Source organism: Mustela erminea, chromosome 16 (genome assembly GCF_009829155.1).
Source record: "Mustela erminea isolate mMusErm1 chromosome 16, mMusErm1.Pri, whole genome shotgun sequence".
NCBI classification, from domain to species: Eukaryota; Metazoa; Chordata; class Mammalia; order Carnivora; family Mustelidae; genus Mustela; species Mustela erminea.
The window spans coordinates 11,482,449-11,510,384 of NC_045629.1; the positions used below are offsets into that span (position 1 = coordinate 11,482,449).

At 38.0% G+C, this 27,936-nt stretch overlaps 1 protein-coding gene and 1 pseudogene across 2 annotated transcripts in view; both read right to left on the minus strand.

The window, feature by feature from the left end:
• The window catches only part of LOC116575549 (cytochrome P450 7A1), a 45,512-nt gene that overhangs the window by 14,933 nt on the left and 2,643 nt on the right, over nucleotides 1-27,936 (minus strand). The window lies entirely within an intron of this gene.
• Nucleotides 19,222-20,415, minus strand: LOC116575552 (annotated as a pseudogene).

The following is a 27,936-nucleotide window of genomic DNA, read 5'->3' on the forward strand; positions in this document are numbered from 1 at the left end:
CAATTTCCTATACAGCATTGAATAGAAGTGGCAAGAACAGATGTCTTTGTCTTGTTCTTTATCTTTGAGGAAAAGCTTTTAGCCTTTCACCATTAAGTATGACATTAGGTGTGGTTTTCCATACATACTATTTATTGTACTGAGACAGTGTCTTATTTCTAGGGTTTTTGAAGTGATTTTATCATGAAGGTGTGTCAGACTTTTGTTAAATACTTTTTCTGCATCTATTGAGACAATCATGTCATTTTTGTCCTTATTGCATTAATATTTTATATTTCATTGATTAATTTTCAGGTTGAACCATCCTTGCATTCCTAGGATAAATCACATTTGTTAATGGTGTATAATCTTTTTTATATGTTGCTGTATTCAGTTTGCTAGTATTTTGTTAAGGACTTTTGTGTCTATATATTTAAAGAATGCTGGTCTGCAGTTTATTTTACCTGTAGTATCTTTAGCCAATGTTGGGATGAGACAATACTGGATTCTAGGATGAATCCAGTATTGGGAAAATGACCCCTCCTCTTCTAATTTTTGGAGAATTTGTGAAAAGTTTGTATTATTTCTTCTTCAAATGTTTGGTAGAATTTACCAGTGAAGATGTTTGGTTTTGGAATTTTCATTGTAGGAATTCAAAAAATTTTTAATGTTATTCTTTTTTCTTGTTGTGGATCTATTTAGATTTTTTTATTCCTTCTTGAGTTGCCTTTGATAATCAGTGTTTTTCTGGAATGCATCCATTTCATCTGGGTTATCGAATTTGTTTGTGTATAATTGCTCTTACTTAGCATGCCCTTATTTCTTTCCTCCTTTTTATTTCTGTAATATTGGTAGTAATACCCCTTGTGTATTCTTCATTTTAGAAATTTGAGTCTCCCTTTTTTTGGTCAATTTCATTAATCTTTTCAAAGAACTGACTTTTGGTTTTGTTGATTGTATGTATTATTTTTCCATTCTCTATTTGATGTATTTCTGTTCTGATTTTTATTATTTTTTTTTCCTGCTGCTTGCTTTATGTTTATATTGCTCTTACTTTTCTATGTTCTTAAGGTGGAAGTTTAGGTTATTAATTTGAGATCTCCCTTTTTTTAAAAAAGATTTTATTTATTTATTTGACAGACAGAGATCACAAGCAGGCAGAGAGGCAGGCAGAGAGAGAGGAGGAGACAGGCTCCCTGCTGAGCAGACAGCCCGAGGTGGGGCTGGATCCCAGGACCCTGAGACCATGACCTGAGCAGAAAGCAGAGGCTTTAACCCACTAAGACACCCGGGTGCCCCAAGATCTTCCTTTTTTTAAAAATAGAAAGTTAAAAGTTTCTAAGCACTACTTTAGTGCATTAATTTTTGGCATTTTTAAAAAGATTTTATTTATTTATTTGACAGACAGAGATCACAAATAGGCAGGGAGAGAGAGGAGGAAGCAGGCTCCCTGCTAAGCAGAGAGCCCCATGCGGGGCTTGATCCCAGGACCCATGACCTGAGCCGAAGGCAGAGGCTTTAAACCACTGAGCCACCCAGGCACCCCTTGGCATATTGCTTTTTAATTTCATTCATCTCAAAGTATTTTCTGCTTTCCTTTGTGTTTTTTTCTTTGATCCATTGGTTATTTAGAAGTGTATTATTTAATTTGTACACATCTGCAAAGTCCCCAAATTTCTTTCAGTTATTGAATTCTAATTTCATTCCATCATTATTAGAGAATATATGTTGCATGATATCAATCTTTTAAATTTATTAAGACTTATTTTGTGGTCTGACGTATATCTGTCTAGACAATGTTCCACATGTATTTAAGATTTTGTCTGCTGTTGTTGTGTGGGTGTTCTTTACACATCTATTGACTCTAGTTTGTCTATAATGTTCATATCTTCTAATTCCCTTTTGGCCTCTTATCTATTTATTATTGGAAGTTAAGTACTGAAGCCTCTATTACTGCTGAATTGCCTATTTCTCCCTTAAATTCTGTCAGTTTCGCTTCATGTATTTTACAACTCTATTGTTAGGTGCATAGAGATTCATAATTATTATAATTTCTTGATTTTGACCCTTTTATCATTCTAGCATGTCTCTAGCAATACTTTTCTCTTACATTTGCTTGATTTTTCTACTAATGTGCATTTTTAGAAAATATTAAACATGTTGCAACCATTGCACAAACCAGGAAGTAATATGAAAATAATTTAAACATTGGTTGTTTAAGAGTTCATTATTTTTTTTCTCTAGCGTACAAATACATTTATTCTAGAGATCTGGCCCAGTGTCACGTTTAAAGAAGTTAATGCTCATATCGCTCTCTAGTGGACAACCATGTACACAGACGCTTCCTCTGCAGTGAAGGAAACCTGAGGAAGCACCTGTAACTCACTGATGGAACCACTAGCATCCTAGAAAGTACTATATTAATCCAACCCATAGAAACAGAGCCAGTCTCCCACCCCACATTTTGAAGCCAACAAAACCTGGACTTGAGGAAGCCTCCATTTTGATGTTAAAAGCCAAGGCCCTGGGATTTACAAAAGAAAACAATAAGACCACAAAGGGGCAATGTAACCGAAACAAGGTGAGTTCAGTCTTTTGGTGAGTCACAGAAACTATACCAGGTGAGCTGTCACACAAAGGAAAAGTTATTTGCAACAAGTAAGATCATCACGGGGAATAACTTCCAAAGGTGTGACTCTCCAAGCGAGGGTAAATGGATTTCTTTTGTTCAGGTTTAGGATAAATATTTATTTTTGTTTAACTAATTTTTTTTTGAGAGAGAGCACATACAAGTCTGCATGTGCAAGAGCCAGGGATAGAGGAGCAGAGGGAACAGGAGAGAGAATCCTAAGCAGTTTCCATGCTCAGCACGAGCCCCATGTGGAAATTGATTCCATGATTCCAAGTTCATGACCTGAGCTGAAACCAAGAATCAGAAGCTTAACCAACTGAGCCACCCAGGGGCCCCTAGGATGCGTATTTAGATAGAGAAGTCTTGTCAACATATGTAGAGGTGAGCAGAAGTCATGCATGTGCCTTCAAGGAAGTATGCCTGTATATACATTATATTATGCAAATGAGGCCTGGTGCTCCTCCTTGGGTGGAGATTTTAGTATTATCATGAGGTAAAGGTAATTGTCAGTCATTCCAAAGGTCACTCCAGGGCCTCTCTGTGGAGGCACAAGTCAAGGATTTAGCTCAAACTGGTCTGAGTGGTCTGGGCTGGCTGGAGGTCTTGTCAGGGCAGTTGCTATCACCTGAGGGGTGGTGTTAGAGATAAGCTGGAAAGAAGAGCTTAAGAAAAAGTGTGGGGCAAAGGTTAGTGAGTACAAGCAAGTGGGCAGTAAAGGTCAGGTCTTGGGGTCTAACTGGTGACAGCAGGACCCTGGAGAAGCTCAAAACCCGGGGATCCTAGGATAAATCCATTTGAGTTTTCCTTTTTTCAAGCATGTGGACAAAGAAGAGAAACCCAGCAGTGGGTCAGGTAGCCAGTCACAACTTCCGGTTGACTCATACTGACCAAATGGGTGTTTTGCCAGGCTATGGTACTGGGTTTATATGATTTACTGGGTTTAATGATTTTCCTCCCCTGATTGTTTATTTTTTTTTTAATTTTATTTATTTATTTGACAGAGAGAGATCACAAGTAGGTAGAGCAGCAGGCAGAGAGAGAGGGAAGAACCAGGCTCCCCACTGAGGAGAGAGCCCAATGTGGGGCTTGATCCCAGGACCCTGAGATCGTGACCTGAGCCAAAGGCAAAGGCTTAGCCCACTGAGCCACCCAGGCACACCCCTCCCTTGATTGTTTTTAAGATTTCTTTAACTTTTCTCTGAGACAAATAACACATTATATGTTAATTAAAAAAAAAAATAGAGGGCTCCTGGATGGCTCAGTTGGTTAAGCATCTACCTTCAGTTCAGGTCATGATCCCAGAGTCCTGGGATGGAGTCCTGCATCAGGCTTCCAGCTCCATGGAGAGTCTGCTTCTCCCTCTGACCTTCTCCCCTCTCATGCTCTCTCACTCTCTCTCAAAGAAATAAAGAAAATCTTTTTTAAAAATAAAAATAAAAAAAGAAACTAAAAAAAAAATTTCTTTAACTTTGGTTCTTAGCAGTTTGACAATGATGTTCTTAATGTGTTTTTTTTGTTTGTTTGTTTGTTTGTTCGTTTGTTTTTTCTTTAACAAATTGTGGCTTGTATTCTTTCAGACTTTGGAAAATTTTCGAGCATTGTCTCTTCAAATATTCTTTTACCTCTCTTTCACTCTTTTCTTCTGGGACTCCAATTACATGTGTGTTAGTTCATTAACCCAAAGTTGTTCCCTTCCTCTCCTCCTCCTTTTCCTGTTTCTCCTTCTTCTTCCTCTTTGTGTTTCAGTTGTATGATTTCAGCTGACTTATTTTTCAACTACACTGATTCTTTCTTCTGCAGTTTCTAAGCTGTTAATAAGCTTATTGAAGAAATTCTTGATCTCTGATCTCATGGGTTTTTTTTTTAATTTCTAGCATTTCCATTTGACTGTCTTATAGTTTTTGTCTTTCTAATATAATAACTGTCTGTTAATGCCCATTGTCTATTTGTTCCATTAGATATTTTAACATTTTAATCATAATTCCTTTGGATTCCCTGTCAATTCCAACATCTTGATCATCTCTGAGTCTAGATCTGTTGAATTCTTTATTCCTTGAAGATGGATTGATTTTTCTTATTTTTGTAGAAGCTACTGTGATGAGATTTAAATTCATCTATGTCAGCTAATGGGAAATAAAAACTCACCATGAGAGATGGGAGACTCCATACTGGGAACTCTGATCCAAATGGGTATTTTGGGTCAAGAGCTGACTCTGGTAGAATATATTGACTAAGGCAGAAAGGCCCTCTGAAAAGAAACCAGGCCTCCACATAAGGCAGCCAGGCTTTGGCAAAAATAACTAAGTGTGTGAATATAAAAAATTTTAAAGCCATGAAATAAAATATTAAGTCTAAGACACCTTGCACCCTGCACAGGGATCCAGACAAGTAGCAACATCATAGTGGAGATCCATCTGGCTCTATGGAACAAAGTTTGTTTGCTTGTTTGTTTTTTAACTAATAGATTTCAATTTTTAAGACAGGTTCAGGTTTACCAAAAAAATGCACAGAAAGCAAAGAGTTCACCTATATGCCCTCTGAGTTTCCCCTATTATTATTTTGCATTGATGTGGTATATTTGTTATAAAAAAATTGATAAACCAATATTGGTAAATTATTATTAGCTAAAGTCCTTGGTTTACATTGGGATTCACCCCTTGTGTGTATAGTTCTATGAGTTTTAATGAACGCATAATGTCATATAGTCACCATTACAACATCATATAGAATAATTTCATGGCTCCACCAATTCATTCTTTACTTCCTCCTTGCCAAATCTCTTCCAACCATGACCTTTTTATGGTCTCTACATCTTTGCCTTTTCCAGAATGTCATCGAGTTGGAATAATATAACTTGTAGCCTTTTAAGATTGGCTTCTTTCACTTACGATATACGTTTAAGATTCCTCTGTGTCTTTGCATGACCTGATAGCTCCTGCCTCTATATTTCTGAATGATATTCCATTGTATAGATGTTGTGATGGTTAATTTTCTGTTTTAATTTGACTGGGCCGTGGAGGGAGGCTGGGGAAGGGATAGTGGGCAGATGTTAGATTAAATATTATTCTGGGTATGTCAGTGAGAGTGCTTCTGGATAAGAATAACATTTGAATCAACAGATTGAGAAAGCAGATGGCCTTCCCCAATGTGGGCAGGCCTCATCTAATCCACTGAATGCCAGAATAGAACAGAAGACGAGCCACAGAGAACTCAGTCAGTTTGTCTGAGGTCTTCAAGCTGGAACATCAGTCTTTTCTTGCCTTAGGACCCAGACTGGAACTTAAATCATCAGCTCTCCTTAGAATTTGGGACTACAGATCTTCGGACTTTTTGGTCCCAGGCAGAGAACCAGACTAATTTAAACTCTTCCATAGGGGACAAAATGAAAAACAAATATTTGCAAGACCAAATAGGAGCAGGACAAGAGCTAAAGGCAAATGACAACAGTGCCCCCATCCCTTGGGACTTTTGTAAATCGTTGCCTGGGACATGTTCTATTTTCATTTCCAGGTACATAATCAATGTTTCTTCCAATGGTTCCATTTAGCGCCTAGAACATGGAATTGGTAGACATGGGAGGAATCTGAGGTGTGTGTGTAGTGCTGAGGTTCACTGAGTGCTGAGTGTTGCAGAATGGAACAGGAAAACCCATAATTCACAGGGTGAAATGTGAACCAGGAACATACTGTTTTATTACTATTATTGCTTGCCTACTGAATCCCTAGGCAAGTGTACATGGAGAGACACAGCTTATATGCAGAAATGTCAAGAACAAAGAAGAAACACTGCATACCCATTACCCCACCACCCAAATCTGACTATTCTTAGCTTGAAATTTAAATGTCATCATTAATTTACTCAATTTGTTGGAAATGTTATTTATCTGAAAGTACAGAACATTGCTAAGGTAATTTTCTCCTGTTGTTCTTTTGAATAAGTGGAAAAAGGAGTTTAAAATCCCAGTTTAAAATTCTTGTAAAACATTAAGCAAAATCACCAAGGTCTCAGATGAACCTGTATGTACAAATAGTCATAAGCAGCTAAGAATTGGAGTCACATAAAACATTTATACTTCTTTCTGTCCCACAGTGGTAGAGAAAGGTGGGAAGTGGAGAGCCAGAAGGCAAAAGAAAGATAACCATGGTTTCACTTGGCAGTCAGCTGACTAAGCCTTCAGGTTTTAGTTAGACTCTTAAAGAAGATTTTACGGAGATTAGATACAGTATCTTTCCAAGTAAATGCCACTGCTTTCCCTTGCTTGAGGTACAATTATGTCAATGGCACTTTTCTGTCTCCAACTAATCGCTTAAGTACCCACCTGTCTAAATTAGGACATCTAATACACTCTTGTAAGCTCTTCTCATCAAGAAGACATAAGAACCCAAAGGACCCACTTAATCCAAAAGGATCAGTCTTGTTCCCAAACACCACAAAGACAGACAAATACGAAATCCCATCTGTTCACCAGAAGATTCTAGTTTTAAAATATTGTTGTCACACATTATGGCACTATTAAAAACTGGCTCCTACTGACAACACCAAATGCTGACAGTGATGTAGAGTAACAGGAACTCTCAATAATTGCTGGTGGGAATGCAACATGGTATAGTCATTCTAGAAAACCATTTGGCAATTGATTACAACATATAAGCTACCACACAATCCAATAGCCACGCTCCCAGGTGTTTTCCCAAATGAGCTGAAAATTTATGTATATACAGAAACCTGAAAACAAATATTTATAGAAGCTTTATTCATAATTGTAAAAAACTGGAAACAATCAAGATATACTTCAATGAGTGAATGAATAAACAAACTGTGGTACATCTGTGATGAAGAATAGTGGGAAGAAAGGCAGGTAGGGACAAGGGGTCGCCCTGTTCTAAGGAAACCACCCTTAAAAGGATTTTATACGACCCTGGAAGGAGACCCCCCCCCCCACTCTTTCCCACATAACAGACAGATGACAAAAACCCAATTGGATGACAGACACAAGTTAATCAGATTTAAACAGCATGCCAACAAACCCATAACAATCCCTAGACTTGGAAACTCTGGTGGCAACCCTCTCTTGTTCCCTCCCTCTTCAGGAGATTTGTACTATCACTTCGTTATCACTCAAACCTTTCTTTGCTGCCCGCCTCTCTGTTTGGTCTATCTCTTCATTCTCCAAAGCAGTGTCCAAGAACTGTGGGCACTGAACGAAAAGAAATCCTATAACATCTATATCAGGGTTCGCTAAAGAAACAGAACTATTAGACTATTTAATATATTTGACTTTAATTTTAATGTGGCCAAAATTTTCAGGCTTTTAAAACATATGTTGTGCTATTTGCCTCTTGATCAAATGAATCTATCCTATCCCAATGTCATAAAGGTATATCTTTATCTATAGATATAGATAACATATCTTTTATATTTTCTTCAAAAATTTTTAATATTTTGGGCAATGATTTCTGTGTGCTTTAATTACTACTATAGTCCAATATCTGGAAGAGTGTTGACACAAAAGAAGGCAGGCAACATTTGTTAAAAGAGTGAAAGGAGGGGCACCTGGGTGTCTCAGTCTGTTAAGCACCTGCCTTAGGCTCATATCACCATCCAGGGTCTGCATCGGGCTCCCTGCTCAGCGGAGAGCCTGCTTCTCTCTGCCCCTACTCTTGCACTCTCTTCAAATAAATAAATAAACTCTTTAAAGAAAAAGAGTGAAAGGAGATGAAATGTTCAGGGGAAAGCAAAGTAAGAATGGAAAATCAAAATGGGGAGAGGGAAATGAAATTTCTTTAATTTGTGCAAGGTAGAGAGCACTGCCTTGTGTCATACCTTTCCATACTTCCTGATTGGAAATCAATGGGTGCCTATTTAGGGCATGATAAATCCTTGTATCTGGCCATTACCCAAGACAAAGTGGAGATAGTTGTCTGACTCAGCTGCAAGGTCAAACCAGGAAATAATGACATACAGAGGTGGGGCTGTCACGCACGAGTGCCTTCACCCAGCTGCTTAGATATCACCAATTATGAGTTCTAACCTGGTTCCTAATTGGATAATGTGTTTACCCTGCTGTTAGGCATGTTTAATGAATACCTTTTTGGCTTCTTTATATTGCATTTACTTATTATACAGCATTAGATAACACTGTTTTATTTTGGCTTTGAACTGATAAAGATAATCCAAAATTTAAGCTAGTGGACCCAATGATGTTATTTCTGGCTCTCATAAGTCTTAATCCAAACATCAATTCTCCTCTTGAGGTACTCTGTTTTCCTTCAGCTAATAAGGAGATACTTTCTATAGCCTCACAGGCTCTGGCCTTCAAAGTGGTATTGATCATGACATCAATTGCTTTCATTAAATGCACATTCATTGTTCTTGAAACCAATGTAAGAACTGCCTTGCATTGTCCCAAAAAGTAGCTGTACGACAAGGCACCCATAGTCCCTTAGGCTAAAGACCAAGGCAGAGATTTTTCAGAAGCTGCAGTGACAGCAACTAGGCTTCCCAAACCAAGCCAGTGAAATCTCCTGTAGGATTAGCACTGTAAAGAAGGATGATGTGAATCACTGGCATAAGTTAAAGATTGACATCTGGCTAGAAGAAAAATAGAAAACTGGTACTTCTGTGGATGTAAAACTTCCGGGCAGAACTTACATCTTTGCATACCATGGGTCTGTGATGTCATACCTGAGAAATAAGGCATACTTTTTTTAAATCTCTTATTAATTATCTTGCTTTTACCAAGTCTGCTTCTGGTATGACATACATATTTAGCATATCATGACTCATAAAACATTACTTCCCAGTTTATCTGGATGTGTTTCATTATGTCACTGGTTGTCTGTACCTGGTTCGGAATGTCTTTTGGTTGAGCCCAAGTGTTATGTCAGATAACCCCTAAGGATAGCTAAATATTGAGGGCTCCAACACATGCATTGTGAGCCGCAACCCTGCCCCCAAATTCCCACAGTCCCTATGGGACCCCCACTGGCCCTGCCCACTCTCCTCCCCTACTTTACCTGGATCCCCGCCCCTCTCCCACCCTGCATCCAGTCCTACAGCCAGATCAGAGTTCATGGTTGTCTATGCTTCCTTATGCCAGTCTGCATGTTTCTCTAGTCCACAGGGCTTTTAACTTGGAGGCAATGAAATCTCTCCACACGGTATTTCTTTTATGTTACACAAATATAAGATTCAAAAAGTCATGATTTCTGTATAGATTTTATCACTTGAGCACCTAGTGAAGATTTTGCCTTGTAGACAGAAATATTGAACTTATACTCGAATATTGTTGGGTCTATTCTTGTATACAAGTATACTTTCTCATTCCATTCACCCAGCAGTTATCTAGGGATTGTTAAAAGCCTGATGTGTAGGGGACCTGGGTGGCTCAGTTGGTTGAGCATCTGCCTTTGGCTGGGATCGTGATCAAAGCGTTCTGGGATCAAGCCCCTTGCCAGTTTCTTTGCTCTGCGGGGAATCTTCTTCCTCTGTCCCTCCCACCATTCCTGTGTGCACGCTCTCTCTCTCTCTCTCTCCCTCCCTCAAGAAAAATACAGAAATAAAATCTTTAAAGTCTGTTGTGGAGACACCAATTATTGTTTGTTTCAATACATTGATTACTCTCATCAGTTACTACACAGAAGAGCTTGATCTCTTCTCTATAGTTTGGTTTGCTCCCATATAGCTCAGCATCTTCCCGATTTAAAAACCCAAAGGTATTACTAGGCATTTTTAATCATTGCAGTCCTTGGTTGGTTCTTGGAATAGAGACCACTCTACAAGAGGACACTGGTATGTATTCAGTCCTCCCTAAATATAAGTGTTCATCAGACAGTTGTAAGTCGTGCCACTTGTCAGTAGAGGGAAAAGTCACTTATTTTGGATATTATATGTGCAAGGAACGCCAGCTCTGAAGAGTAACTGCTCTCATCAAGAGCAACAGGATTAGGGAAAATGTACTGAAAAGGGAGAATAAAATTAAAGGATCAACTTCAAAGATGGATGGACCTTAGGTTACATTATATTTACTGCACACCCTTTTGTCAACATTACTTGACCATTAGGTCTCTACTTTATGGCTTAGTTTCTAGATAGTTCGTTTGGACAACATTAATACTCCTTTTTTACCTAAATCTTCTGTTAGTCAATAAAGTTGTGAATCCTTATTCTGGTTTGTTCAGTAGATTGCTCTCAAATTATTTCCCCAATTTATATAAATAAGAATTTATAAGGACTAAGAAAACAAGTAAAGTTTGCACATATAAATGATTAAATCAAGCCTATCAATGTTGTTTAAAATGATTAGTAACTGTCATTACTGGTATGTGTTTCATTTTTAACAATTAATTGATAGAGAAAAAATAATACCCTAAGATAGCTAATTCAGAACCCTTGTTTCTATTTCTTCTTTGTTCCAGAATAATTTATAGATTTTACTTATTCATTCATTCATTCATTCATTCATTCATTCAGGGAGAGCTTGAGCAGTGGGAGAGGCACAGGGGAAGAGAGAGAGAGAGAGAGAATCTCAAGCAAACTCCACACTCAGCATGGAGCCTAAAGTGGGACTCAATCTCACAGCCCTAAGATCATTACTTGAGCTGAAATCAAGAATCAGACATTTAACCCACTGAGCCACTCAGGCATCCCTGCCCAAAAGTAATTTAAAGGAGTGATTAAAAATTTCCAATGGAAGGAATATATTTTATTTTTATTTTTTATTATTTTGTTGTGCATTTCCACATTTTCTGCATTATGGTTAAGAATGTGGTCTTACATGAATTCTGATTTGGGAACGCTAAAATTTTTCAGCGTGGTTTAATGTATCTTCAGTTTTGGTAAGTATTGCATGTGGATTTCACAATGAAGTGTATACTTTTATGTGTTAAGTATAGGTCTCTTTATCTTTTTATTAATAAGAATTTTAATATTCCATTAAAATTTTTAAGTTTTAACTATTCCCATTTTGATATTTTTGTTTCTGACTTATAGTTGACTTTCCTGCTGGTTGGGGGAGTTCTCATTTTCTCCTTGTCATTTTGTCAAGTTTTGCTTGCTATGTATTTGAAGGTATATCGATAGGTACATTACAGGTTCGTGATTTTCTTACCAATAAAGACTTTTGCCATACAGCCTAATTATTTTTGTTTTTATATTGCTACATTTGTCTTCTTTATATTAATGTTTACCTTGTAAATCTTTCCCATTCTTTCTAGTCACTTTTCAATGTATGATTTCTTTAATACCAAAGAGTCAGAATTTGTTTTTATCTCTCACAATATAAGAGCTTCTGCCTTTTTGTTTTTCTAAGTAGACACCATGCCCAACATGGGCCTCAAACTCACAATCCTGAGATCAAGGGTCACACACTCTATGGACTAAACCAGCTAGGCACCTTTGAGAGCTTTTACCTTTTCATAGGATAAAACTATTTCATGTTTATTTTTCTTTCTCCTATATTCCTATCTTACTCTTTATTTGCCAATTATCACTCTTTCTTATTTCCTCTCTCCTTCTTACCTTTGTTGGATTAAAGTTTTTTTTTTCTCTCTATACTTAATTTTGATTCTCTCTTGTGACATATATAGAGACTGATAGCTGATAGACATATATAGAGACTGATAGCTATATCTATCTATTAATAGCTATAGATACATATCATATATCTTTCTAATACCTAATATATATACATAAATAATTTTATTAATTATTAATATTAATAAATTAATATTAATTGTGATTATACTAATTTTAATATATGTATTTAATTTGTATTCTTCTAGTAGCATCTAGTGTCTTTTTATGTTCTCAAACGTGATAAAAATGGAACATGATTTGATTTCTCTCCTTCTAATGTCCCAGAATCTCCTATGTAGAAATAATTTTCAGTTTGTTGTTTTAAAGTTTTGGCTCTTTTCCCATTCATTATACACCAATAATTAGACTTTATATGTTTTGCTAGTGTTACTATTTTTCACATCTCACATATATACCTCATTTTTATTTTATTTTATTTTTGTACTTTAAACTGCATAGCAGTTTTATTGTTTTTTTTAAATTTGTTTATTTATTTATTTCAAGTAAGCTGTAGGCCCAACATGAGGCTTGAATTCATGACCTGAAGATCAAGAGTCATGTGCTTTACAGAATGAACCAGCCAGGTGCCTCTCAGAGAGGCTTTTTTTTCCTGTTTTAAAAATTAACATATAATGTATTATTGGTTTCAGAGGTACAGGTCCTTGATTCATCAGTCTTATAGAATACCCAGTGCTCATTACGTCACTTGCCCTCCGTCATGTCCATCCCCCAGTTACCCTATTCCTCCAATCCCTCCCCTCCGATCCCTCATTTTTAGAGACACTGTTTAATTTACTAGAATATATCCTCAAACAATTCTTCCAGGAAGAATGTGTGGCTATGCCCTTAGCTTGCTTATCTATGAGGGCTCTCCAGGTTTTCCTGGAATCACTTACCTGAAGCGATGTCTGGCTTATCCGCTCCAGTATTCTTTCTACCTGTGTCTACCGGTGAGGTGACCACAACTACCCTTTGTCCACTTGGGAAGAAGGGCAGGGAGAAGAGTAAGTGTACCTGCTCTGTACCCAGCTACTCATGGATAATTCTGCTAACTATTCTAACAACTTTCTTACTTCTTGTGTTTACTCACGTGAGCTTGGAGTTGCTGTGAAATGTCCATGCCTTCAAACCAGAGCTCTTCTGCATGTCTTTTGGGCTACAATTTTCTTCAGTATTATTTTCCGGTGAGGGAAGAAGCCACCTCAGCACCTCTATCCGTTACTTAGATGTTTCTGAGTGTCCCACGGGAAGAATCTATGTAACTAGGGCCTGCCTCTCTGTGCTCACAGCAGCAGAGTAGCCTGCCCATTGAGACAGATACAGCTCTGGTGAGCTGTGTCCAAAGCAGAAAAGCTAAGAAGTCTCTTTTCATAGAAGCCATACATGCAAGGGTGTTACAGGAGACAGAGTGATGACCTTCTTGTGATGTCTTTGTACTCATGCCCAGAACTTGCAGAAGTGTTCACTTACATGGCAAAAAGGACTCTGCAGTTGTGACTAAGAATCACATGACATTGGGAGGAATATTCTGTACAGTATTAACAAGAGGGGCTCAATGTAATCAGGAGATAGGAGAAAGGGTTACAGTCAGAAAAATAGATGTGGTAAAGAAGCTAAGTTTGAAGATGGAAGACGGGACTTGAGCCAAGGAATGCAGGCAGCTTCTAAAAAGCAAAGAAATGCATTCTACATGTGACCCTCCAGAAGGGACACAACTCTGCCAAAACCTTGAGTTGAGCCCATAAAACCCATTTTTGACTTCTGACTTCAGAACTGAGAGGTAAGATGTTTGTGCTGTCTTTAGGCACTAAGTTTGTTATACTTTGTTATGTAGCAGCAATAGGAAACTAATACAGGTGGCATCTTTCCCTAGCAACAGCGATTTTGGAGTGGGGGAGGTGTGGGCTTCCTATTTTCCCCATGCTATCTTCAATGTAGGGTGGCCCCAGCCAAACCAGCCAAAGCTCTCCAGAGAAACCTGTTTCTTCTTCCCTGCCCTGGAGTCAAAATCATGGACAGGGGCCAGTTACCTCACAAATGGGAACCCGTGGAAGTTTGCACTTTAGTGGAATTATGCTATAAGACTGTGTTCGGTACCATAATGGCAAAAGAGCCCAGGAATGTCACTGGGACTGGTGAAAGATGAAATCTTGTTCAGGAATGCAGAGAGGGAAAAGCAAGCAAAAGAAAGGCCTCTGCCCAGATGAATCCTCCTGAGAGCTGGGTAGAAAGCATGAACCTACTGGCTGGGTTCTCTGCTCTCACTGCTCCACCAGGAGCTCCTGGCTGTCAGTTTACAAGGGAAGGAAATCTCCAGATTAGGTCCTGATATTTCTGCACCCCAATGCTTACATCTAGAAGGAATATGCTCTGACAGATGTGTAGGTGTTTGATAAGCACCAGGTGACCTCTGGATGCTGGATCAGGTCTGGTTCCCTGATCCAGCCTCCCAAGACCCAGATGGGCCATCCCTTCACTTCTCTCTCTGCTTCAATGTCAGAGCTGGCTCACTCTCACCTTTACAATAACTCTTAATGGGGGCCCCATTCCCCACACCTAGCTTGGTTGATTCTGGGAGATGCCAATAACTTCAAATCTGAGAGAGCAAGAACTAGAGTAGAGCTTCCTTGGGGTGCTTGGGTGGTTCAGTCAGTTAAGCGTCCAACTCTTGATTTCGGCTCAGGTCATGATCTTGTGGGTCTGGGATCCGGCCTTATGTAGGGCTCTGCACTCAGAAGGGAGTCTGCTTGAGGACATCTCTCCCTCTCCACTCCCTCTCCCGACCGCAGCCCTGCTCTCTGTCCTCTCAAAAATAAATAAATCTTTTAAAAAAAGAAAAGAAAAGAATACAGCTTCCTTTCATCCAAAAAGTTTCTGAATTCCTTAACCTCTTCTTGCCCCTCCCCACATCAGAGAAATGTGCTTCAAGCTGATTTTTCTGTCCTGGGCTGACTGTGAAGCAAGTGACAATTACAAAGAGAAAGGTTAAACAAATAAAAGTTAAAGTAAGTTTGAGGTGTGTACTCTGGTAAGGCACCCTCCTCCCCTGATTGCGCTTGGATCCTTGTTCTCAGACTTATGACTAACTCTGCCCATCATACTGCTGTGTATCTTTAATGATAGAAATCAAGTGACACAGTGTATGGCATATTGAAAACACTCCATACATATAATTATTTTGAAGTAATGCTGTGGCAAAGAATGCTTATTGCCCTATAATATCCCTTCTCTCTTCTTCTTTAGTAACAGAACCCTAGGAAGTAGGCTTGGCTGTAAGATATTTCTTAGACTGTTGCAATTAGATGTGGCCAGTGAGATATAATGTAAGTATTCTCTGAGGTTTCTAAGAAGGCTCCACAAAAGGAGAGGGACTGTGCCCTTTGGCCCATCTGCTCTTCCTCTTTCCTGTGTTTGGAATGTAAATGTGACAGCTAGAGCAGAGCAGGAATTTGGCATTATTTTCCTCTGGATTATTTTTATGTAGGAAAAAACAAATGTCCATATGGTTTAAGACACTTTATTTTAGCTTTCTGTATGCAACCAAACATAATCCCAACTAAAGCAAGCCTGTTTTTGCTAGTTTGTAGAGAACAGAAGAAAAGAAACATGGAGAGAAGATTGAGGAAATAGGGAAGAGACAAAACAAAACAAAACAGTGTTAAGAGTCTAGGGGTGGTGTATTCCCTTAAGTCTTTCCAAGAACAAAATGTCCGATCTATTCTGCCATCACACGTGTTTTGGCGACACAAATGAGCTCACGGACAATCGGTAAGTAGGGAAATGATGTCAATGTAATAATGCTCAAGTCATTTTGGTTCATAAACAGTTTTACTCAGCATGTGATTTCCAAGAAATCAGGAGCAAACTTCCTCCACAATTAAAGAGCAAGCTTCAGCAACAATATATGAATGCCTTAAGAAAGAAATCCTGCAGAGGTAACTTCCTTTAGTGAAAGCAAGGGTGGGTTTAGTGGTTTCAATAGCTGCTGCACATTTCCCTACACTAAACTATTTGCCTGAAGCTATGAAGACAGGTAAGAAACTTGCAATATTTCCTTCTGTATTTTGAAATTTTGGGGGGTGTCTGGGTGGCTCAGTGGGTTAAAGCCTCTGTCTTCAGCTCAGGTCATGATGCCAGGGTCCTGGGATTGAACCCCACATTGGGCTCTCTTCTCCAAGGGGAGCCTCCTCTCTCTCTGCCTGCCTCTCTGCCTACTTGTGATCTCTGTCAAATAAAAAAAAATTAAAAAAATTTTTTTAAAGACTATTTATCTATTTATTAGAGAGAGAGAGAGAGCAAGAGAACATGTGTGGGGTGCAGAGGCAGAAGGAGAGTAAGAAGTAAGAGAGTAAGAGCAGGGAACCTGAAGTGGGGCTTGATCCCAGGACCCTGAGATCATGACCCCCGCAGAAGCCAGATGCTTAACAGAGTTAGCCACCCAGGAGCCTTCCTTCTGTATTTTTTTTAATGATGGATCCTCCTGAATCAGATTTTTAATTTTGATAAATCTGCTCTCTTGGAAGCAAATGCTTCTATATTTCAAGAAAGAAAGTGTAAGTCCCCAAATTTAAAGGCTACACAGGGCAAGCTGCTAGTGGAGACAAACTAAGCCATTAAAAACAAAACAAAACAAAACAAAAAAACCTGGAGCACCTAGGTGGCTCAGCTTGTTGAGCATCTGACTCTTGGTTTCAGCTCAGGTCATGGTCTCAGGGTTTTGAGATCAAGTCCAGCATAGGGCTCTGTGCTCAGCACAGAGTTGGCTTGAGATTCTCTCTATCTCTGCCACTCCCCATGTTTACATGCACAGACTCTCTCTTTCTCTAAATAGTTGAATAAAATGTTTTTTAAACAAATACATGTTTGTGGTTTTTGTTTGCGCTCCAGTTATAAAGTTAGTGTGTTCTGCCTCTAACCTTACTTATCCCATATGCCCTTTCTTAAGCACATGCTTTTGTAGAACGCAAAGCTTTAAAGGAATGCATACATGATTTTATTAACAAAAAAACTAGCTGTGCTGGGAAAACAGTATGAATAGCTCTAGAACAAAGTATAACTGATAAAACATTCCTCTTTCACATCTCAGTGCCAATTTTATGGCCACAGTTGGCTTTCCGACCTGCTACCTTCTATAATTTCATCTTCTAGAATCATCTAGGAAAAAAGTCTTGAAAAATGTCAAGCCTTAAACATTTTACTCCTATTCTCAGGAGGCTATATACGAGGAGATATACTCTTCCAGAATGAGAGCATGAGTGGTGGGATGCAGGAGTCAGGGGCTCGGGACAGGAGAGCAGTGGGAAAAGGTCTTGGGCAATAGTGATGAAAGGTCCCCAGAAAACCTCCCTGGAACTGACAGAAGACAAATTGCTCAGATGGGGTTCCTGGAAAATGCAAATGAGAGGATATGCTTGGGCATATGGAAAGCTAACACTTAAAGGTGTCTTGCAGCTCTACTGAGGGCGCTAGGAAGAATTAGCTGTAAAACCATAGACAGACAGTTCTAACTTGATTTGAAAAACAAGATATAGGACTGTACCTGCAGCTCCCACTGTACAGTGTGGACCACGCATCCTGCACTGGCCATCAGGACCAAAGAATAAAAAAAATGGATGTCATCCTGTTGCATTTCCAGAGTTCCAGTAACAACCCTGTACTTTTAATAGGAGATTTACTTGTCCTAAGCACATGGAATACTTCATACTTTTGTGCCTGTGGCATAGCTCAGAGGGCTTCTCTACCTCTCAAAACCCTGGTCAGGAAGCGCCATCCCTGCACTTCTCCAGAGATGTAAAGTTCTGATATCCACTTTCTCTTTCTGAGTATCCTTATCCAGACCTTTGGCTTCAAAGAGCAACAGTATATACACCTTCTTGTCCCACTTTCCTAGGCCCAGCCCAGATCTCGCTCCTGAAAAATTCCTTGGTTATCTTATATACCTCTTTGACAGATATTACGCTTATTGTGATGTGTGGGCCTTCATAGGGAAACAACCTTTTAAAATACATGCAGGTGAATACCTATTCTTCTCAAACTGTTCCAAAAAATATAAGAGGAAGGAAAACTCGCAAATTCATTTTATGAGGCCAGTGTCACCCAGATACCAAAACCAGGTAAAGATAACACAAAAAGGGAGAATTATAAGTCAATATATCTCGTGAATACAGGTGTAAAAATTCTGAACAAGATATTAGCAAGCTGGATCCAACAATACATTTAAAAAATCATATACCACAATCAAGGGATGCAAGGTTGTTCAATACTTATAGATCAATTGACATGATATAGCATGTCAACAAGAAAAAGGATAAAAACTGTATGATCAGTTCAGTAGATGTAGGAAAAGCATTTGATAAAGTACAATATATATGCATGATTAAAAACCCTCTGCAAAGTAGGTCTAGAGGGAACATACCTCAATGTAATAAAGGCCTTATATGAAAACCCTGCAGCCAACATCATACTCAATGGTGAAAAACTGAGAGATTTCCCCTAAGGTCAGGAACAAGACAAGGATGTCCACTCTCAACACTTTTTTTTTTAATGTTCCAAATGTGATTGGTTTATCTTATTCCACTCTGATGCAAAACCAAAGATTCTACTACAGCACAGAGACCAATGTATTGAAAGGTCGTGAGAAAGTACTGTGGACCTGCTGAAGGATCAGGTCTTTTCCTTTGTAACATGACACAACATTATCGCTTAAGGCACACATTTCAAGTAACCCTGTGGAACTCAGCTGAAATGTGGCACAAACATGACGACTTGTAGGCATGCCTTCAAGTACCTCACTCAGGATGGACCTGCGATCTAGAGACTTCAGTGTGAGGAGGATTACAATTCTTTTTTTTTTTTAAAGATTTATTTTTATATTTATTTATTTATTTGACAGAGAGAGATCACAAGTAGGCAGAGAGGCAGGCAGAGAGAGAGGAAGTGAAGCAGGCTCCCTGCTGAGCAGAGAGCCCGATGCGGGACTCGATCCCAGGACCCTGAGATCATGACCTGAGCCGAAGGCAGCGGCTTAACCCACTGAGCCACCCAGGTGCCCGGAGGATTACAATTCTTTAGAAGAATAAAAATTTCACACTTTAGAAATTTCACATAAGAATTTTAAGACCAAAACATCGTGGGTTCCCTTCACTACCAGGGACGAATAAGATGCTTACTCAAAACCACATTAAGCTTCTAGTTCAAATCCCAACCCAAACTTGTGACCTCCTGCACTGAAATTCTTTCCTTTGATTAAAGCTGATAGGGTCAGTCTGATGCCTGGTCAAAGGGTCTGAGTATAATCTGGTCCAATTAGGCTGGCATTATTTACTCTAGCAGAGAGGTTCTATAGCCCGGCTTAAATTTAGCAGCAATGTCAAAATGGGTATTGTTATTGCTGACTGTCCAAGCAATTTTTATTGACCTTTCAATCTTCTCATTAACCTTCTTCTAGGTAGACCCTCCAGATTCAGCGTCGTGATTCACATGAGTGTGCAACTAGAAGTCTGCAGCCTTGTAACACAGGGCAAAATTATTCTGTGATAGTTTGCATTTGGCTATGTCAAAACTCACCTAATAGCCAGTAAGCTAACCTTCAAAGGCTAACAGAGCCCAGCCATAGATGGTTGGTCTAGAAAAATCTATATCAACATTACTGAGGAAGACCTTCAGCATTGCCCTGGTAGAGCAGAGACAGACCCTCTGGTTGAAGATATGTGTAATACACCAACTTACTGTGACCTAGGAAAGGCCACCAAGGATGTCTTCAATAAAGGATATGGAATCAGAATGGTCAAAATAGATCTGAGAACCAAGTCTTATAGTGGAGTGGAATTTTCTACTTCTGGTCATGCTTATGCTAATACAGGGAAAGTGTCAGGCAACATAGAGACCAAATATAAAGTCTGTAACTATGGGCTTACTTTCACCCAGAAATGGAATACAGACAATATTCTTGGAACAGAAATCTCTTTGGAGAATAAGTTGGCTGAAGGGTTGAAACTGACTTTTGATACCTATTTATACGGAACACGGGAAAGAAAAGTGGAAAATTGAAGGCCTCCTATAAAAATAGATCGTTTTAGTCTTGGAACTCTCACCACTTTTATTCAACAAGGTATTGAAGTTCTAGCCATAGCAATTACATAACATAAAGAAAAGGCATGCAAATTGATAAGGAGGAAATAAAATTCTCATTATTTGCAGATGACATGATACTATATACATAAAACTCTAAAGACTCCACCAAAAAACTATTAGAATTAATAAATGAATTCAGTAAAGTGTCATTGTACAGAAATCTGTGGCATTCCTATATATTAATAATAAACCAGAAGAAAGTGAAAGTAAGAAAACAATCCTATTTATAATTATACCAAAACAATGCCATATCTAGATATTAACTTAACCAAGATATAAAAGACTTGTATTCTGAAAACTATAAAACACATCTTGAAAGAAATTCAAGATGCTGCAATGAAATGGAAAGACATTTCATGCTTGTGGATTAGAAGAATAAATATTGTTAAAATAGCTATACTACCCAAAGCAATCTACATATTTAATGCAATCTCTATCAAAACACCACCAGCATTTTTCACAGAACTAAAAAAATCCTAAAATTTATATGGAACCACAAAAGACCCTAAATAGCCAAAGCAATCTTGAAAAAGAAAAACAGAACTAGAGGCATTATAATTTCAGTCTTCAAGTTATAATACCAAGGGGTATAATACAAATACAAAAAATATATATTAAAATAATATGGCACTGGCATAAAAATAGACACAGAGGCCAATAGAAAAGAAAGGAAAACCCAGAAATAAACCCAAGATTATTTTGTCAGTTAATCTTCTACAAAGAAGGAATGAGTATACAAAGGGGAAAAAAATCTCTTCAATATATGGTATTGGGAAAACTGGACAGCTACATGGAAAAGAACGAAACTGGACCACTTTCTTACACCATACACAAAAATAAATTCAAAGTGGATTAAAAACTTATACATGAGACCTGAAACCATAAAAATCCTAGACGATAGCACAAGCAGTAGTGGCTCTGACATTGGCCATAGCAACATTTTTCTAGGTATGCTTCTGAGGCAAGGGAAATGAAAGCAAGTAACTATTCGGACCACATCAAAATAAAAAGTTTCTGCACAGCAAAAGAAACAATCAACAAAACTAAAAGGCATAGTATCCAAATATATAAAGAACGTATACAACTTAAATCCAAAAAACAAGCAATCCAATTTTAAAATGGGCAGAAGACATGGACAGGCATTTCTCCAAAAACTTCCAGATGGCCCACAGACACATAGAAAGATGTTCAACATCACTCATCATTAGGGCAAAGAAAATGAAAACCACAGCAAGATACTATTTCAACCTATCAGAATGGCTTAAATCAAAAATACAAGAAACAAGTGTAGTAAGGATGTGAAGAGATAGGAACTCTAATGCACTGTTGGTGGGAATGCAAACTGGTGCAACCACTCTGGAGAACAGTATGGAAATTCCTCAAAAAATTAAAAATAGAACTACCCTATGACCCAGTAACTGCCCTACTAAGCATTTACCCCCAAAATACAAAAACATGAATTCAAAGAGATACATGGAACCCCTATGTTTACTGCAGCATTATTTACAATAGCCAAACTATGGAAGCAGCCCAAGTGTCCATCAATTGAGGAATGGATGAAGAAGATGTGAGATATATATATATATATATATATATATATATATATATATATATATATATAAAATATTTATAAACACTGTAAAAATATAATCTTGTCATTTGCAATGACATGGATAGAGCTAGAGAACATAATGCTAATAAAATAAGTCAACTGAAAAAGACAAATAACATATGATTTCGCCCATGTGGAATTTAAGAAAGGAAAAAAAAAAAAAAGGGGAAAAAAAGGAGAAAGAGAAACCAAGAAACAGACTCTCAACTACAGAGAACAGACTAATGGTTACCAGAGGGGAGGTGGGGGGGAGGATAGGTGAAATAGATGTTGGGGATTAAAGGGTCTACTTATCATGAATGAACAAAATAAAATAATTTAAAATATATGTGTAGGTGAGATAATGAAATACTCTTTCTGGCCTTGTTTCATTGTTCTTATTCATTTATTCATTTATTTATTTATTTATTTATTTATTTATTTGATTTTTTAGAGAGAGAGAGGGAGAATGCATGCACACAAGCACATGCAAGGGTGGAGATGTGGAGGCACAGAGGGGTAAGGAGAGAGAGAATCTTAAGCAGACTCCATGCTCAGTGTGGAACTGGTCTTGGGGCTCCATCCCATAACGCTGAGATCACAACCTAAGTGGACATTGAGTCAGATCTTGAACTGACTGAGCCACCCATGTGCCCCAAGTTGCCTTTAATTGTCTAGGCAATCTGCTCCTTATCTTGTAGACTTTTGTTACTTCACTGTGTAACCTTGTTGAAGGCATTTTTGGTGACAGGGAATGCAGACTTATGTTAAAAATTTAACAGCTGGAGTGGTAAGAATGTAAATAATGCAACCAGGTGACAAATTGTTCAGGGGTACTTCTGGACATGCCTACGTAAGGAGGCCAAGAAAACGTCTCAATTTACTCTTTGGCCTGGCAGCTGAAATTCTATTGACACCAATTATTACAGAAATCTTAAGCTCTGAGTTGTTAAAATCTGAAAACCAATATGGATCCTAGGAAGAGAAAACTATAGTAATTCTAGAATTATAGGAAAACTTCTGTTCCCCAAGCATCAAAGACCATTTCAAGCATTGCTCCAGCCCTCAGGAAGTTTCTATAAGATGAAGTAATGAATACACAGAAGAAACAACTGGGAAGAAAAGCAAAGACAAGATCACTTCTGATTACATGTAAAATTACATGGTAAGTTCTATGACAAGAGCTGAGAAATAAGGGTGCCATTCAAAAGTCAAATTAATACAATTGCCTCAATATCCACACACAAGAGACTAAATGTTTGAAACTATAGAAATTTTCCTTATGAATACAGTTCAGAAATTATGCATTTTCCTAGCCATGTAAATGCAACTAATATGGTTGATTGTGAACATCTGGAACATTTTGGTCATGTCAAACTTGGAACAAAGCATCTGGCATCCTTTAAAGGGTGTGCGCTTTCACAATATAGGGAGGAATCACTGATAGAATTCCACAGTTAAAAGCAAATACAATTTTTAATATGCTGAATGAGTACTTTCCTGAGTGATAGAAGAACACTCAACTAATAAATGATGGAGCTCAGGCTAACCCAAATGTCAATGTGGCCCATCTCCTGTGGAATGTGGATGCACTTAGTGACTTCAATGACTTTGCGTTCTTAATAGAACCCAGATGCTCTTAAATATTCCAGATATTATTAAAAATTAACTCGAATAGAAGTAGACTCAAAATCCTATAGTGTTCCTTAATGATTGTTTTGGACACTGATGTAGGAAAAGAGCTTTGTGCTTTTACCAACATGGCTATTTCAAATGTGCTCTCATAAATTCTTCTATAGTATTGATCTGTTCTTTATATTTTCTATATAAGAATTAGGTATCAAGTACATTAAAATATATTTAAATTTTACTCCTTGTAACACTTATTCATCATGGTCAGTGAAAGAATATAGAAAATAGAACCTTGAAACAATGCAAGTGACCCAAATGACAACTGAAACTCTTTCTTTTTTAAGTCATATTTCACTTTTGTTTTGCTTGAAAATTTTCAGCAAACCCCTAAAATATATCTATTTTGCGGAGGGAAGGACTCTCTTAATGTGGTAAAATTTAAATTTTTTAGTGAAGCAGAATGCAACAGATATTTTTGAAAGGGAAGTCAAATACCATAATTTAAGTTAATTTTAAGTTAACTTCAGTATATTTATAAGTTACGTTTAACTTATTGGTATGTCATCCAACCATATTTTTTCTACCTGTGAAAGGTGTGTATCATGAATGTGATAGAATTTTTAGTACTGATGATCACTTCACTATGGCGAAAGAATCTATGATGAAGGAACTTTAAAAACAGCTTTGTAAAAGAACACAAGAGCACTAATTCAAAAAGATACATGCACCCCTACGTTTATAGCAGCATTATATACAATAGTTAAGATATGGAAGCAGTCCAAGTGTCCATCAATTGATGAATGGATAAAGAAGATGTGGTGCATTTATACAATGGAATATTATTCAGCCATAAAAAAGAACGAAATCTTGCTATTTGCAAAGACATGGATGGAACTAGAGTATAATGCTTAGTAAAGTAAGTTGGTCAGAGAAAGACAAATAACAGGTTTTCCCACATATGCGGAATTTAAGAAACAAAAGAAAGCAAATGAGCAAAGGGAAAAAATGAGGGAGAGAGAGACAAATCAAGAAACAGATGTTTATTATACAGAACAAACTGATGGTTGGGGCGATGGGTGAATTAGGAGATGGGGATAAAGGAGTGTACTTGTGGAGATGAACACAGGGTGATATACAGAAATGTTGAATCACTGTATTGTTCACCGGAAACTGATATAACACTGTATGTTAACTAACTGGAATTAAAATTAAAAACCTAAAGAAAAGTAACTTTGTAAAATTGTGAATACTTGGGAAAATGGTAATTTAACAACAGAGGCTATTCAGATTTACACATGAATGTTCTATTATAAAATAACCAGTTACACTAAATCCAAACTTTTAAAGTACAGTTTACTAAGAAATAATTACTCACTTTTCCACAAGTGTCTTTACTTTCAATGTTCTTTTGAAATAGGGAGCACCCCTTGTGCATTTAAAGTGACCGAATCAACAAAATATAATCTACATATTTGTTTTTCAGGAAAATATTCTCTTTTAAGTGAGATTTTCTAGAATGCACACAAACAAATTTGTTCCAGGAAGGTCAGCTGAGGTGTGTTTTAAGTGGTGGTTTTACTGTTCAATAAAACATTGTTTGTAATTTTGTTGATGTAAAACCCTGAGGAAGGAAATGTGTTCCGGAATGGAAGCAAGCATTACAAAGAGTTTAGGGCAGTCTGGTTTGTCATGTGGCTGGGGTTTCAAAAAGGAAGAGGAAATTGCATAATTCGGTAGAGCAAGTGACGGGCAAGTGATCGGCTATTTTTGGTCTTTATGGTAAAATTAAATCTTTAGAAATAGCAACAACATTAATTATGGTAGTACTATGCATTATTAGTGTTTCCAGGGCCTTAAAAAAACAAAGTTGTCCATTCTAAAAACGGAATAAAAATGTATCTTAATCATTCTTATCTTTACTCCTCACTATAAACAACATTATAAACCAGGAAGAGACCTAAGAGGCATTTTTAAAAAATAAGAATACTGTACTTTAGGCATAGCATGGAATATAAAGAGATTTTAATATGTAGTAATATCTTTGGTTAGGCATATTCTCCCATGGTAATTGTTAGAGTATATTCATATTTGTGGGTCTGTTTTTGTGTCAGACCACTCAAAGTCCAAAGAAAGTGACATGTTCTGGAAAGTAACATTAGCTAGCATCTGTGGCTAACCTGTGATCATGGTTTGGGTCTAAGCTAATAAATAATATGTTGATCTTACTATGCCTAGATAAATATTATTCAAAGATGAGTCATGTAAAGGGATATGTTTACATTTCTTTTCTTGGTCAATTTGCCTCATTTTTTCCCACTGCTTTGTACTCGAATTCCTTATTAATTCACCTTCCCTTTCCGAGAAATAGGAATCTCTTGCTATGTTCAAATATGCTACTTTTCTTGGAGACAGCCCCCCTAGAGCCCTCTATTATCCAGTTGTAAGTGGGATTGCTCCTTTCTGGGCCTCTTGCCTAGCTGTCATTTAACAACAACAACGTTCTTCAACGATCTTCACCTTTCTGAGACTGAAGCCTCTGTGTTGTGGAAATTTCCTCATCCCTTTTTTCTTTTCCTTGTTGTATTCTTATTTTTGTGCAGCAAATGCACATTTAGGTTGTCATTTACTTTCTGGAAGAGCATGAGAGAGAAACTTTATGGTTCTTTGCAGTATTTATAAAAATGTCTTCATGTATCCAATTTGAATGATCTCATCTACCTCAGACGTAGACCTCCACATTAGAAATCACTTTCTCTTATAACTTTGAAGGCATAGCTCCATTGTTCACCAGTTTCAGGCATTTCTGTTGAGAAGTCCAATCCATTCTGATTCTCAGTCAGGAGCACAGGACCTGTTTCTTTTACCTGCGAGCCTGGGCATGAACTCAGTCTCCAGTACCCTCTCCTGCTTGAAAGTGAAGAAGAACCGAGGCTGAAAGTACCAACTCTCTAATCAATTTTTCTTTTAAAGATTTTTATTTGACAGACAAGAGAGAAAGAGTGCACAAGAAGGGGGAGCAGTCAGCTCCTGGCTGAGCGGGAAGCCCAGTGTGGGACTCGATCTTAGGACCCCGGGATCATGACCTGAGCCTAAAGCAGACACCTAACCAATTGAGCCACCGAGGCACCCCATCTCTGATCAAATGATTGGTCTTCCTGACAACCAGCCTCCATCATGAAGCTATCTAGGGCTCCTTCCCCCTCCAGCTATTAGCCACCTTATTAGCATAACAAGGAAACATCTATCACTCCTGAAAGTCAAAGTGTTTCTTTCTCTCTCTCTCTCTTTTTTAAATTATTAACACATAATGTATTATTTGTTTCAGGGGTACAGGTCTGTGATTCATCAGTCTCACACAATACACAGTGCCCACCACAACACATACCCTCCCCACCAAAGGGTTTCTGAAGTTCTGATCCAGGAACTGGGGACAAAGACTATCTGTACGCACACCACATACTGTTATGGCTTTGACAAATGGTAATGTCACTGACTACCATTATGATATCATGCAAAATATCTTCACCACCCTGTGTTTCACCTGCTTATCCTTCTCTTTATTCCCCGAACGTCTGGCAACTATCTTTTACTGCCTCTATGGTTTTACTTTTTCCATAATGTCATATAGTTAGAATCGTATAATATGTAGCTTTTTTAGACTGCTTTCACATAGCAATGTGCATTTAAGTTTCCTCCATGTCCTTCCATGACTTGATAGCTCGTTTCTTTTTATTGCTAAATATTATTCCATAGAATGGGTGTACCACTGTTTATCCATTCACGTATTGAATGATATGTTTGCTTCCAGTTTGGGGCAATTATGAATAAAGCAGCTATAAATATTCACGTACAGAGTCTTTTTGTTTATTTTTAAAGATTTATCTATTTATTTGAGAAAGAGCATGAGCAGGAGAGGCAGAGGGAGGGGGAGAGAGAATACCAAGCAGACTCCGTGCAGTGTGGGGCCCGCCTCGGGGCTTGATTTCACAATCCAGGGATTACCACCTGAGCAGAAACCAAGTTGGAAGCTTAAACAACTGTGTCACCCAGGGACCCCCGCTATGTGCAGAGTTTTGCGTGGACATAAGTTATCCACTCATTCGAGTAAATATCCATGAGCGTGATAACTGGTTCCTATGGCAAGACTATGTTGATCTGTGTAAGAACTTCCAAATTATCTTGTAAGATGGCTGTACCATTTACATTCCCACCGGCAATGAATAAGCTTTCTGGTCGCTCCATATTTTCACTGGCATTGGTGTTGCCAGTATTTTGGATTTTAGCCTTGTTCCCAGGTGTGTAGTGGCATTTCATTGTTGTTTTAATTTGTATTTCTCTAATGTTCTATGCTGTTGAGTCTCCTTTCATATACTTACTTGTCATTTGTGTATCT